Source organism: Hyla sarda, chromosome 11 (genome assembly GCF_029499605.1).
Source record: "Hyla sarda isolate aHylSar1 chromosome 11, aHylSar1.hap1, whole genome shotgun sequence".
Classification (NCBI taxonomy): Eukaryota; Metazoa; Chordata; class Amphibia; order Anura; family Hylidae; genus Hyla; species Hyla sarda.
In genome coordinates this window covers 85840806-85853124 of record NC_079199.1, presented here as the reverse complement: position 1 = coordinate 85853124, position 12319 = coordinate 85840806, and the positions used below count along the sequence as shown (strand labels likewise).

Below are 12319 nucleotides of genomic sequence, written 5' to 3'. Positions count from 1 at the left end.
AGGTAAACAGATTTGTAAATTACTTCTATTAAAAAATCTTAATCTTTCCATTACTTTTTAGGATCTGTATACTACAGAGGAAATGGTTTTCTTTTTGGAACACAGAGCTCTCTGCTGACATTATGACCACACTGCTCTCTGCTGACACCTCTGTCCATTTCAGGAACTGTCCAGAGCAGCATATGTTTGCTATGGGGATTTTCTCCTACTCTGGACAGTTTATAAAATGGACAGAGATGTCAGCAGAGAGCACTATGGTCATGATGTCAGCAGAGAGCTCTGTGCCCCAAAAAGAAAACCATTTCCTCTGTAGTATTCAGCAGATAATAAGTACTGGAAGGATTAACAATTTTTAAGAGAAGTAATTTACAAATCTGTTTAACTTTCTGGCACCAGTTGATAAAAAAAAATAAAATAAATAAGAAGTTTTCCACGGGAGTACCCCTTTAATGTGTTCAATTTCTCTGCACTGCCACCACAGAAGAAATGAGGAATTGCACCATTCCATTGAAGTCAATGGGCTCTAGCTAAATGATGGGGACCAGATTTTCTTTTCTAAAGCAAAACCCCTCATACCTCTCATAGAAAAAATTGTAAGTGCACTCATAGACTAACATACTCCTGGTAAATTTTGTAAGTACATCACAAGTGTTTTCTGCTGCTTATTTTCTGCTAGTAAGTCAATGAGAAAATAAGCAGCAGAAAATAAACAGCTGAAAACCAGCTGCAGAAATTCTGCAGCAAAATATGTCTGTGTGATTGTATTTTCATTTTAGGAGGTATCCACAAGATAGGGCATAACAAGCCTATCAGTGGGACTCTGGGATCACTGAGACCCCAATCAATGTCTTTGGAATGAATGAATTGGCAGAACGTATGTGTAACCAGTGCTCCTTTCATTGTCTATAGGGTTTTCAAACATTGTGAATAGGGGATAACTTACTTAGATGACAATATCTCCTTAGGGTCAGTTCACACGTCTTTTTTTTGCTGCAGATTTTCTGCAGCAGATTTTGCTGCCCATTGACTTCAATGGGTAGCAAAATTTGCTCCAGCAAATCTGCAGCAAAAGATGAGGACATGTGACCTGACCCTTATGGTACGTTCACACGTGCATATTTTCTGGTGCAGATTTGCTATAGTAGATTTTTCTTCCCATTTAAATCTGGTGCAGATTTGCTGTAGTAGATTTTTCTTCCCATTTAAGTCAATGGACAGCAAAATCTGCTAAAGCAAATCTGAAGCAGAAAATACCCTGTGTGAATGTACCCTTAGGGGGTACGTTCACACGTGCGTATTTTCTGTTGCAGATTTGCTGTCACAGATTTTGCTACCCATTGAAGTCAATGGGCAACAAAATCTGCAGCAGATCTGCAGGAAAAATACGCACTTGTGAACGCACCCTAAAGGTACGTTTACATGTACAGGATCTGCTGCATATTTTCTACAGTTGATTTTGCTACCCATTAAAGTTAATGCTGAAAATATGCAGCAAAAATATGCAGCAGATCCTGTATGTGTCAACGTACCCTTAGAGTATATTCACAAGTACAGTATTCTGTGCATATTTAATGATGCAGATTTAGTTTACAATAAAATCTGCAGCTTCAAATCTGCAGCATCATATATGCGCTGTACGTGCGACTACACCCTTAAGGACGTATATGAAAGAAGCACCAGACCCTAGGATCCATTCTAGCTGATACACCAATATCAATAAAGCTGTAATACAGCGTGTCGTGATCATATAAAGCTAAATATCACTGTGCTGAATTAATATAGGACTTGGCCTCGAAAACTCAACCTGTTCAACAGCTGTGAGCAGCCCTCATACGAGCAGATTAGTGATGCATTTCATGGCCTGTTCCCCAGAGCTCAACTTGACATATCAAACATGGCTGCTCCCCCTGCTCCTCAGCACCTGGCTGGAGTTAGCACATGGGAGTGTATTGGCCTATGCTCTATGTCCGTGTCTCTCGTAGAAATATTACTTAATCAAATCAATCATCGGTCAGATGCACTCAATCCCCCGACACCTCGCCGCCGTAATTACATGTGTGCGCCATTAACAGGCAACATGTGAGCAACATCATTTCTCATTTATCACTTCCACCTGACAGCACTGAGTGCAATAAAAAGCAATATACAACCTGGACTACAGAGTCTGGGGCTATTATTATATACTATAAGGGTAGGGTCACACGTACAGCATTCTTAGCGTATTCCGCTGCATATTTTCTACTGCATATTTTTCTACCCATTGAATTCAATGGGTGGTAAAATTAACAGCAGAAAATATGATGTGAATGGTGTACGTGTGAGCCTACTATTGTAGGTGCGTTGATATCATGTCACAGTACTACAAGCCTCACTACAGTAGGGATAGAGGTTAATCTTGATGGATTTTTATATTCATGGCCTATCCATAGGAATGTATAGGCCATCAATATCAGATCAGTAGGGGACCTGATCCTGGCACCTCCACCAATCAGCAGATTGAAGGGGCAGTGGCGCTCATGCAAGAGCTGCAGCTTCTTTATTACTAACCTGGAATTGGAAGCGACTGTACCTGGTATTGCAGCTTGACCCATTGTAGTGAATAAGAGAAGATGCCACTGGAGGTACAACTGTCCCCAAGTGTATAGAACTGTGCCTGGTAAATAATGGGAAGGCTGGAAAACCCTCCTAACATTAGTAACATAGGAACATAGAATATGTCGGCAGATTAGAACCATTCGGCCCATCAAGTCTGCCTATTATCCATGAATAACCCTTGTCCCTATCTTATATGAAGGATAGTCTTATGTCTATCCCTATCTTATATGAAGGATAGCCTTATGTCTATCCCTATCTTATATGAAGGATAGCCTTATGCCTATCCCATGCACGCTTAAAGGGGTTATCCAGGAAATGAAAAAGAGATAATTTTGTTCAAAGACCGCTCCCTGTCTGTCTCCAGGTTGGGTGTGGTTCTGCAGCTCAGTTCCATTGAAGTGAATGGAGCTAAGTTGTAATAACACACCCAAAGTGGAGACAGAGAGGGAGTCTTTGAAAGAAATTAGGCCTGTTTTTTTTTTTCCTGGATAACCCTTTTAAACTCCTTCACTGTATTTGCAGCTACCATTTCTGCATAGAGGCTATTCCATGCATTCACTACTCTCTTGCAGAAACCTTTGCCCCTCTAATGTAAAACTATGTTCACTTTTGGTGGTTTTTCTTCTTTTAAACCTCCTCTCCTCCTTTATGGTGTTTATTCCCTTTATGTATATAAAAGTTTCTATCATATCCCCTCTGTCTCGTCTTTCTTTTAACATGTTAAAGTGTACCTGTTATTTGCAAAAGCTTTTTATATAATGTAGATAATACCATTATATGTATATTTGTAATATACATTGGTTAAAAATATATATAATATATATATTATAATGCTGTCCCTGCAGATATTGCTTATGTGTTTCTGTGCAGAGACATAATAGAGGAAGTGAGGGCAGGACAAACAGGGCTCTGTACAGGCTACTGGCTTGTCAATCATCCTGCTGTGTGAACCAGGAGCATGTCACAGAACCTCACTGCACAGAGCCCTGCTTGTCCTCAGTGTACGGAGTCCTGCTTGTCCTCAGTGTACAGAGCCCTGCTTGTCCCCAGTGTACAGAGCCCTGCTTGTCCTCAGTGTAACAGAGCCCTGCTTTTCCTCAGTGTACAGAGCCCTGCTTTTCCTCAGTGTACAGAGTCCTGCTTGTCCTCAGTGTACAGAGTCCTGCTTGTCCTCAGTGTACAGAGCCCTGCTTGTCCTCAGTGTAGAGTCCTGCTTGTCCCCAGTGTACAGAGCCCTGCTTGTCCCCAGTGTAACAGAGCCCTGCTTGTCCCCAGTGTACAGAGCCCTGCTTGTCCCCAGTGCACAGAGCCCTGCTTCTCCTCAGTGCACAGAGCCCGGCTTCTCCTCAGTGTTATTATCTACATTATGTATGTGCAATTGACAGGTACACTTTAAGGTTCTTTAAACTTTCCTGGCAAGTTTTATGCTGCAATCCATAAACTTGTTTAGTAGCTCTTCTCTGAACTCTCTCTAATGTATCTATATCCTTCTGGAGATAAGTTCTCCAGTACTGCGCACAATACTCCAAGTGAGGTCTCACCAGCGCTTTGTACAGAGCCATGAGCAGTTCTCTCTCTACTGCTAATACATCTCCCTATACACCCAAGAGCATTCCGCTTTCTACTGCTAAACCCTCTCCATATACAGCCAAACATTTACATAAAGGCTAGTTTTTGGCAATAAAAACTTCCCATGCTATTTAGGAATCTGAATAAGTTTAATGGCAAACTCTGAGAAATAATAGTCCATAATTCACTGTCATCCGGCTTTCCTAGAATACTGAGTGGCAAGCATACAAGTAGAGATATATCACCTGTTTTTGTATTGCTGATTAACATATTTGCCATTCATTAATTGGATGGCAAACCCTGCGGGGGATTTAATGGGGACAATATTGGTTGTCACTCGTAGCCTGAATGGAAAAGAAGCCTAACAAGGTAGATATCTATCACTTGCCTATGTTTTGTTCAATAACTAGTCCAAGGAAAAAGAGTCAGCACCGACCCCCTCTAGTCCTTGCAGGTGACCTACCAGCATGCAATCGGTGGAGTCAAAATTCCACAAGGCTTGAAGTCACAGCAAAAACGCCACAGAGGTCCGGATATAGAAGAAGGCTTTGAATTTTATTTCACACCATAAAGTGTACAAGTGCAACGTTTTGGCAAACTGCCTTTATCAAGCATACAATACATACAATCTGGCATTCTTGTTCTTGTTTATTGTACAATAACTAGGCAGATTTGCCATTTATAATTCTGAAATAGCTGGGAGACAAACATTAGAGAGAATGTAATGGCAACTGTATTGGATGTCAACCAGCTTTACCAGCTACAAATATAACCAAGAATTTGACAGAAAAGGACACTTTTGGGGTGAATATTTGATATGCTTGTCCCCCTCCCCCAGTAAAAGAGGTGCTGTACATTTTATTTTGGAAGAACTCCGCAGACTCCATTGCACTAGATTGGGGATGGCATCACTGCCAGGCTCTGCCCCCCACATCAGCTATTTCTAAAAACCGCCTGCCAGGTGCATGTTTTAATTGGCCCTGTCCGGACTGGAATCTAAATTTAGAGTAGGATTTTTTTTTTGCCTTACCAAAATAAATGTAAGCCGGCAGCACTTTCACATAAGGGAACAGGGTCTAACTGGGACAAAACAACTCTACGATGAAGCTCTCATACACAGGCAACTGAGATCAGGGAATTGCATTACGGGAAAATGTTGTAATATAATACTTTTCTAGTATCTGCCTGCTCTGGTGGTAAGTTTGATGTTGGTAGTTCTATAATATAATACTTCTAGTAGAGTACTAAAAAAAAGAAGAAAAACTTCAAGGAAAAGTCCCAATAATAGAATAGGTCAAGGGATATGTAAGAACGGACTATGCATTTCCAATACCCTAGGTAAGTGTGACACAAAGTTACTCTACAGATGCTAAAAATGACATATGCACTGTGATAGGACAAGTTAATGTTTTATATCTCTTGGAGTAGGACAAGTAGAAATATATGTCATATGTCAGTTTCTATTTACTTTCTATGTCCAAAATGTTTTATTGTGGTTACTCAATGCTGAAGGTGTTTATGGCCTGTTTCCTCTAGTGTATGACAACTGAAGACCCTCTACAGTATGAGTCCATGACACATATAAAAAAAGATATCCCACAGTCCCACAGGATTCTGAAGGACACTGGCCAAGAAAACCATCAAGATCATTGGCTATATATATATATATATATATATATATATATATATACACACACAGTTAATGTTGGTGGTAGGAAGTCTGTCCTTAAATGGGCACAGTCAGATCCAAAAACTTTGTATATGTTGTTACTGATGTAAATTAAAGACCTTTTTTTTTTGGAATACTTTATGAAGAAAACGGCCTCTGAAAATCCCACCACTAAGCGTCTCCATACCTACTGGGACACTAACCACCAGTCCTGCAGCAGCATCAGCTTGTCCATGAGTCATGGACAAGAGATGTGTGGTAAAGGGTGTGATGCAAAGGACAGATGTTGTTACCCACGAGGCAGATGGCACTAACCCCTTGTATTCGTGACACCAGGGCGTGGTTTAGCCTAAAACCACCCGAGGTATACCGCTGGATCGTGGGGTAGACACAGGGGCAATAAAGACTCCGAAGCCAAGTTACGGACAATGGTAGCTTTACTGAGGGTAGACAGTTGGTAAAGTCTATACAGTTCAGCCAGGGCCCAAGGAGGTGACCAGTGATGCAGAGACCTTAAGGGCTTGCTGGGACTTGTAGTAGGACTGGACAATTGAATGCAGACCATGCTGACTTGACAGATGACTGGGATTGACTTGACTTGAGGCCTCCAACACTCTGGACACACACACTAGGCACGACTGCACTGGACCTCAGCAGGAAGCAAGAGCTAAGAGCTCCAAGAGAGTGAAGCTAGCTCCACCCAGGGCTTATATGGGGGAGACTAGCAGCGAGCCCATAGGTCACTTTTGGGATCACCTGGTCACTGATACCTCCTGGGTAACAATCACATCACATAACTCTTAAAGATACAACACATTTTATAATACAATACACTGCAGAACATATGTACAGGGGGAAACAGGTACAAGGGGCCTTGAGGACACTGAAGGAGGCTGCCTGACAGGACAGCAAGGGTACGGTGTAACATCCCATGTACTGGGCCACCACAGATGACTCATGGACAAGGCTGCATGAGCAGACACACCAATCACCTTCCTCCACCACAAGGGAGGGACACGCCTCCTTCCCCTGAGAAGATCATGGGCCTTGGTGCCTGAAGGGGCCCAAAGGCTATTTTCCACATAGGAAGACACCTGTAATATATAAGGTAGCTGGGGGGCTCTTTTACAGGATTTGTATTGGAGCCCAGAAGCTTCAAATTACACAATTGTGTTTAATATAAAATAGATAAATGATATGACCAACCTGTGTACTTGTCACTTCTTTGAGTTGGCATGGACCAGGACTGACAAAGATCAAGGCTTCTGCTTTCTATACCTGGAACCAGTTGATCATTAGCTTTGTGTATCAGGTGGAAGCAAACTATGGCTATTGCTTAATGACTACACAGAGAAGCTCTGTATATAGCTTTTTTATTAGGATTATTTCAGAGGATAAATATTTTAGAAAAACCATAAATTGTTCAGCTTGAAAAAGATGCCTTGTGATGTCCTAGCTACCTGATGGATTACCTTGTAGACTCATCAAATGAGGTTGTAGGTGAGGATCCACACTTACATGACTTCTTGTGGTTTCCTTCATGATTAAAGGATTGGACCCCATTGTACAGGAGACTCCAGTGATGTTCTCATTTCCAGGCCCGGTTATGCTGCTGATGCCCTTATCTGTTGTGTGTGAAGGGCAGATCGGTTTTAGAAAGAGTCCTTAAACTGACAGCCACCGAAGCCGTCAAAATCCTTGTAGATCCAGAAGGACAGCTGCTTCTGAAAGTCCCGGATTATCACTCTTATGGAGAAGGACAGAAAAAAAGTGGACTGGGATGAACACTGGCTGTTTTTGAAATATATTTCAGGTGGACGGAGATTGTGATTTTCCAACCTCTATACTTGCCAGAGGACACATTACTACACGATATGGCTGCCAGAGAACATGCTCCATTGTAAGTCTGGACTGAAAGAATATAACAAAGTGTTAACTTATATAGATACAAGTCTGGTAATTTGTTATCCTCATGTGATTCACTAATACAACATTGTGTCTATATTTGACCCATTTTAGGAGTCTTGTTTTGCTAATTATTCCATTTGACCAGATTGAGTGACCTACTTAAAGGGGGGGCTGCTCATATATTTTTTTTAAATGAAAATGTGTAATTCTCACTTGATATAAGGATACATGACAAATTATTATAAAGTTGCTGTCTTCTGTTTGTATTAACGTTGTTTTTAAAACTGGCGCAGAGGTCACCTGACCTCAGAGCTGTTGTCAGAGTTGTTCCCTCCCTTTCCCATTAACAACAATTGATCTTGGCAGAGAGTCAGGGCCCCTGTTGTTACACTATTTACATTGTTACAACAAAATTTTGACTCTCAAAAACAATTAACCCTTTGTGCTGGTTTGAAATTATCTGCCTTTTTTGAGGTGTTTGTATTGTTTGTTCGTCTGAGCAGCGATCGCATGGTTGGAAGGTGTTAAGTGGCCCTTAAAGGGGTACTCCACTGGAAAATATTTTCTTTTAAATCAACTGATGCCAGAAAGTTAAGCAGATTTGCAAATCACATCTATTAAAAAAAAACAATCCTTCTCGATTTATCAGCTGCTGTATAATACACAGGAAGTTCTTTTATTTTTTAATTTCCTTTCTGCCTGACCACAAGTGCTCTCTGCTGACACCTCTGTTCATATCAGGAACTGTCCAGAGCAAAAGAGGTTTGCTTTGGGGGTTTGCTCCTGCTCTGGACAGTTACTGACATGGACAGTGGTGTCAGCAGAGAGCACTTGTGGTCAGGCAGAAAGTTAATTAAAAAAAGAAAAGAACTTCCTGTGTATTATACAGCAGCTGATAAGGGAAGTAATTTACAAATCTGTTTAACTTTCTGTCACCAGTTAATTTAAAAGAAAAATGTTTTCCAGTGGAGTACCCCTTTAACCCCTTAAGGACGCAGGACGTAAATGTACGTCCTGGTGAGGTGGTACTTAACGCACCAGGACGTACATTTACGTCCTAAGCATAACCGCGGGCATCGGAGCGATGCCCGTGCCATGCGCGGCTGATCCCGGCTGCTAATCGCAGCCAGGGACCCGCCGGCAATGGCCGACGCCCGCGATCTCGCGGGCGTCCGCCATTAACCCCTCAGGTGCCGGGATCAATACAGATCCCGGCATCTGCGGGAGTTCGCGATTAAAATGAACGATCGGATCGCCCGCAGCGCTGCTGCGGGGATCCGATCATTCATAACGCCGCACGGAGGTCCCCTCACCTTCCTCCGTGCGGCTCCCGGCGTCTCCTGCTCTGGTCTGTGATCGAGCAGACCAGAGCAGGAGATGACCGATAATACTGATCTGTTCTATGTCCTATACATAGAACAGATCAGTATTAGCAATCATGGTATTGCTATGAATAGTCCCCTATGGGGACTATTCAAGTGTAAAAAAAAATGTAAAAAAATGTAAAAGTAAAAGTAAAAAAAAAGTGAAAAATCCCCTCCCCCAATAAAAAAGTAAAACGTCCGTTTTTCCTATTTTACCCCCAAAAAGCGTAAAAAACATTTTTTATAGACATATTTGGTATCGCCGCGTGCGTAAATGTCCGAACTATTAAAATAAAATGTTAATGATCCCGTACGGTGAACGGCGTGAACGAAAATTTTTTTAAAAAGTCCAAAATTCCTACTTTTTTAATACATTTTATTAAAAATAAAATTATAAAAAATGTATTAAAAGTTTTTTATATACAAATGTGGTATCAAAAAAAAGTACAGATCATGGCGCATAAAATGAGCCCCCATACCGCCGCTTATACTGAAAAATAAAAAAGTTATAGGTCATCAAAATAAAGGGATTATAAACGTACTAATTTGGTTAAAAAGTTTGTGATTTTTTTTAAGCGCAACAATAATATAAAAGTATATAATAATGGGTATCATTTTAATCGTATTGACCCTCAGAATAAAGAACACATGTCATTTTTACCAGAAATTGTACGGCGTGAAAACAAAACCTTCCAAAATTAGCAAAATTGCGTTTTTCGTTTTAATTTCCCCACAAAAATAGTGTTTTTTGGTTGCGCCATACATTTTATGATATAATGAGTGATGTCATTACAAAGGACAACTGGTCACGCAAAAAATAAGCCCTCATACTAGTCTGTGGATGAAAATATAAAAGAGTTATGATTTTTAGAAGGCGAGGAGGAAAAAATGAAAACGTAAAAATTAAATTGTCTGAGTCCTTAAGGCCAAAATGGGCTGAGTCCTTAAGGGGTTAATGCTCAAATTGGGGGAAGGGGGCAAAATATTACAATATTGAAATAGGGTACTCCCATAGTGACTTCTTCTAGCTTGTTCTTACCTATCACATCTCAACACACTATTAATATGTTTTTTTTTTTATGTGGTTGAGTTTGTCATGGTGGTCTCTTGTGATGTGTTACCTATGGCTCTCCATGGCACTGCATTTCTTTTAGTTCCTTATTACACAAAGAGATTATTTGGTGACCAGGCTGATATTGCCCTGTGTAATAAGGGCAGTAATCAGCCAGCAAATGCGCAAAATAATGACCTGATGAAAAATAATCGGCTTCAACACTTCCTGTTTAATGGTCAATGTATGGCCAAAGGCTGATTTACACAAAGGGCCGCACAAACAAGCTTGTTATCATCCATGTAGCTCTCCCCACACCCTGCTCATTTAAAGGGTGGCTTTAGCCATCCAATACAGTTCTTACTATCAATATGCAGAAACAATGCCAACCCTTAGACTATGTTCACATTGCATATTTTTGAGAAATAATGGTAACCATAAACCTGAAGGAAAATACCAGGGTTACTGGTAAATGATGAATGGATATATAAGAGACTGTGCTTCAACTGACAAATTTTATTAAAACCATATAATTATATAGAATTATACATTCTGTCACAGGGCCCTTGTGGCAGGAATTAATATAAAACAGTTAAGACAAAATAAAACAACGTATTACGCACTACTACAATAAGTTCAGCAATTGAAAGAGAAAGTTCTGTATAAGATCAGCCTGATATGATTTAACAGTTCATAAAATAGCAGAGTTTCCCCTGTACAGGATGTTAGCAGGCGTCTGTTAGCATCACAGACACATATTACCTGTGAGGTGAGACGCTGGATAAGCTACACTGAAGATTTAATGCTGCATGCTGTGTAGGGCGCTGGTGCGGCTGGTCTGTAGGCACAGGACCCCGTGAATACCACAGATGGTTAAAACTTGAACAGATCTAAGAACCGAGGTATGCTCTCGAATCACCCAAAGTGCAAGAAAAAGTGCAAACTAAAAAAACGTGCACAAAGGATGTGGTCTATCGCAAGCCCTTCTCCGATAGGAAAGAGACCAAAGGCTCCAGACCAAAAGGTACCTGCGAGGTTCCAGGTTCGATGTCCTTTTTCGCCGATGCTACTAAGGGACCACAAATGCTCCCGACATCTCCCTTGGCGTTAGGCAATGTATCTGCCCGCAGAGCCGATAACGGTCGGTACTCTGCCCATGCAGGAGTACCCGGGTTTTTGCAGGGAGGTGAGGAACCTGATGGCCACACACACCTCCCCTAGACCGCTAGGGGGGACACCCAGAAGGGCTACCGCATCCTAACAATCCTGTGAACACACAACATGTAAAAAGTGACACAGTGACAAAAAATAAATAAATAAGTGAATGTGTGCAGGTATACTGCCCGGACATCCAGCCAGATCTATAAAAAAAATTTCTCTGATCCTAGCCAGAAGGCCGAGAATCAAGAGGTGAGTGCTACAAGGTGAAGAGTTCATGGTGCCCGTGCTTCCACTCAGTGAGCCAATACTCCCAGTGAGTTTCGGCACCTCGGGGTCGCCACTCCCCCAGGCACTAAAGTGCCTCGGCTCTAAACCCTCTCAGCTTCATGGCAAGACCCGGAGGAAACAGGTCACATCGGGGCAGCCGTCGAGCTAATTCCTCAGAACCATCCCCAGAATGCCCTGCTACACCTGCCCCCTACCATGGAGCACGCATCCTCACCAGCTCCAAACCTCCATTGCCTGCCACCGGCATGAAACTGATAAGAACAGATACTACACTTGATCATAGCCAAAAGGCCGAGAAGCGAAACTTGAGAAAACTTGAACAGATGGAGTTGTATAGAAGACACAAGCCGTGTGGAATGTGCAAACCTGCGCTAGTATTCCGGCAATGGAGAACGGCAGTAGATTCAGTTAGTGCGGCACTTGAAGAGATAAAATCACCGTATGGATGGCAGGTGTATGCAGCGGTGTACAGAGTCCTGGTGGCTAGGCATATATTTCCATAAGATTTCTGCCATGGATTTGGCACAGGATTTAAATGCAGATTCTCATTGAAAACAATAGGAGGCTGATCCAACACAGTTTTCGTGTAGACTTTAGATGGAAGAGTTTATTCACATGCTCAGTCACATTTTTTTATGCAATATACAAAAAATCATGGAAACAGCCATGACATGAATGCAACATGCATATATACCTAAAGAGTTAGCTCACAAC

At 41.6% G+C, this 12319-nt stretch overlaps 1 pseudogene; it reads right to left on the bottom strand.

The window, feature by feature from the left end:
* Window positions 1-11800: 11800 nt before the first annotated feature.
* Window positions 11801-11908, bottom strand: LOC130296057 (U2 spliceosomal RNA; annotated as a pseudogene).
* Window positions 11909-12319: the final 411 nt, after the last annotated feature.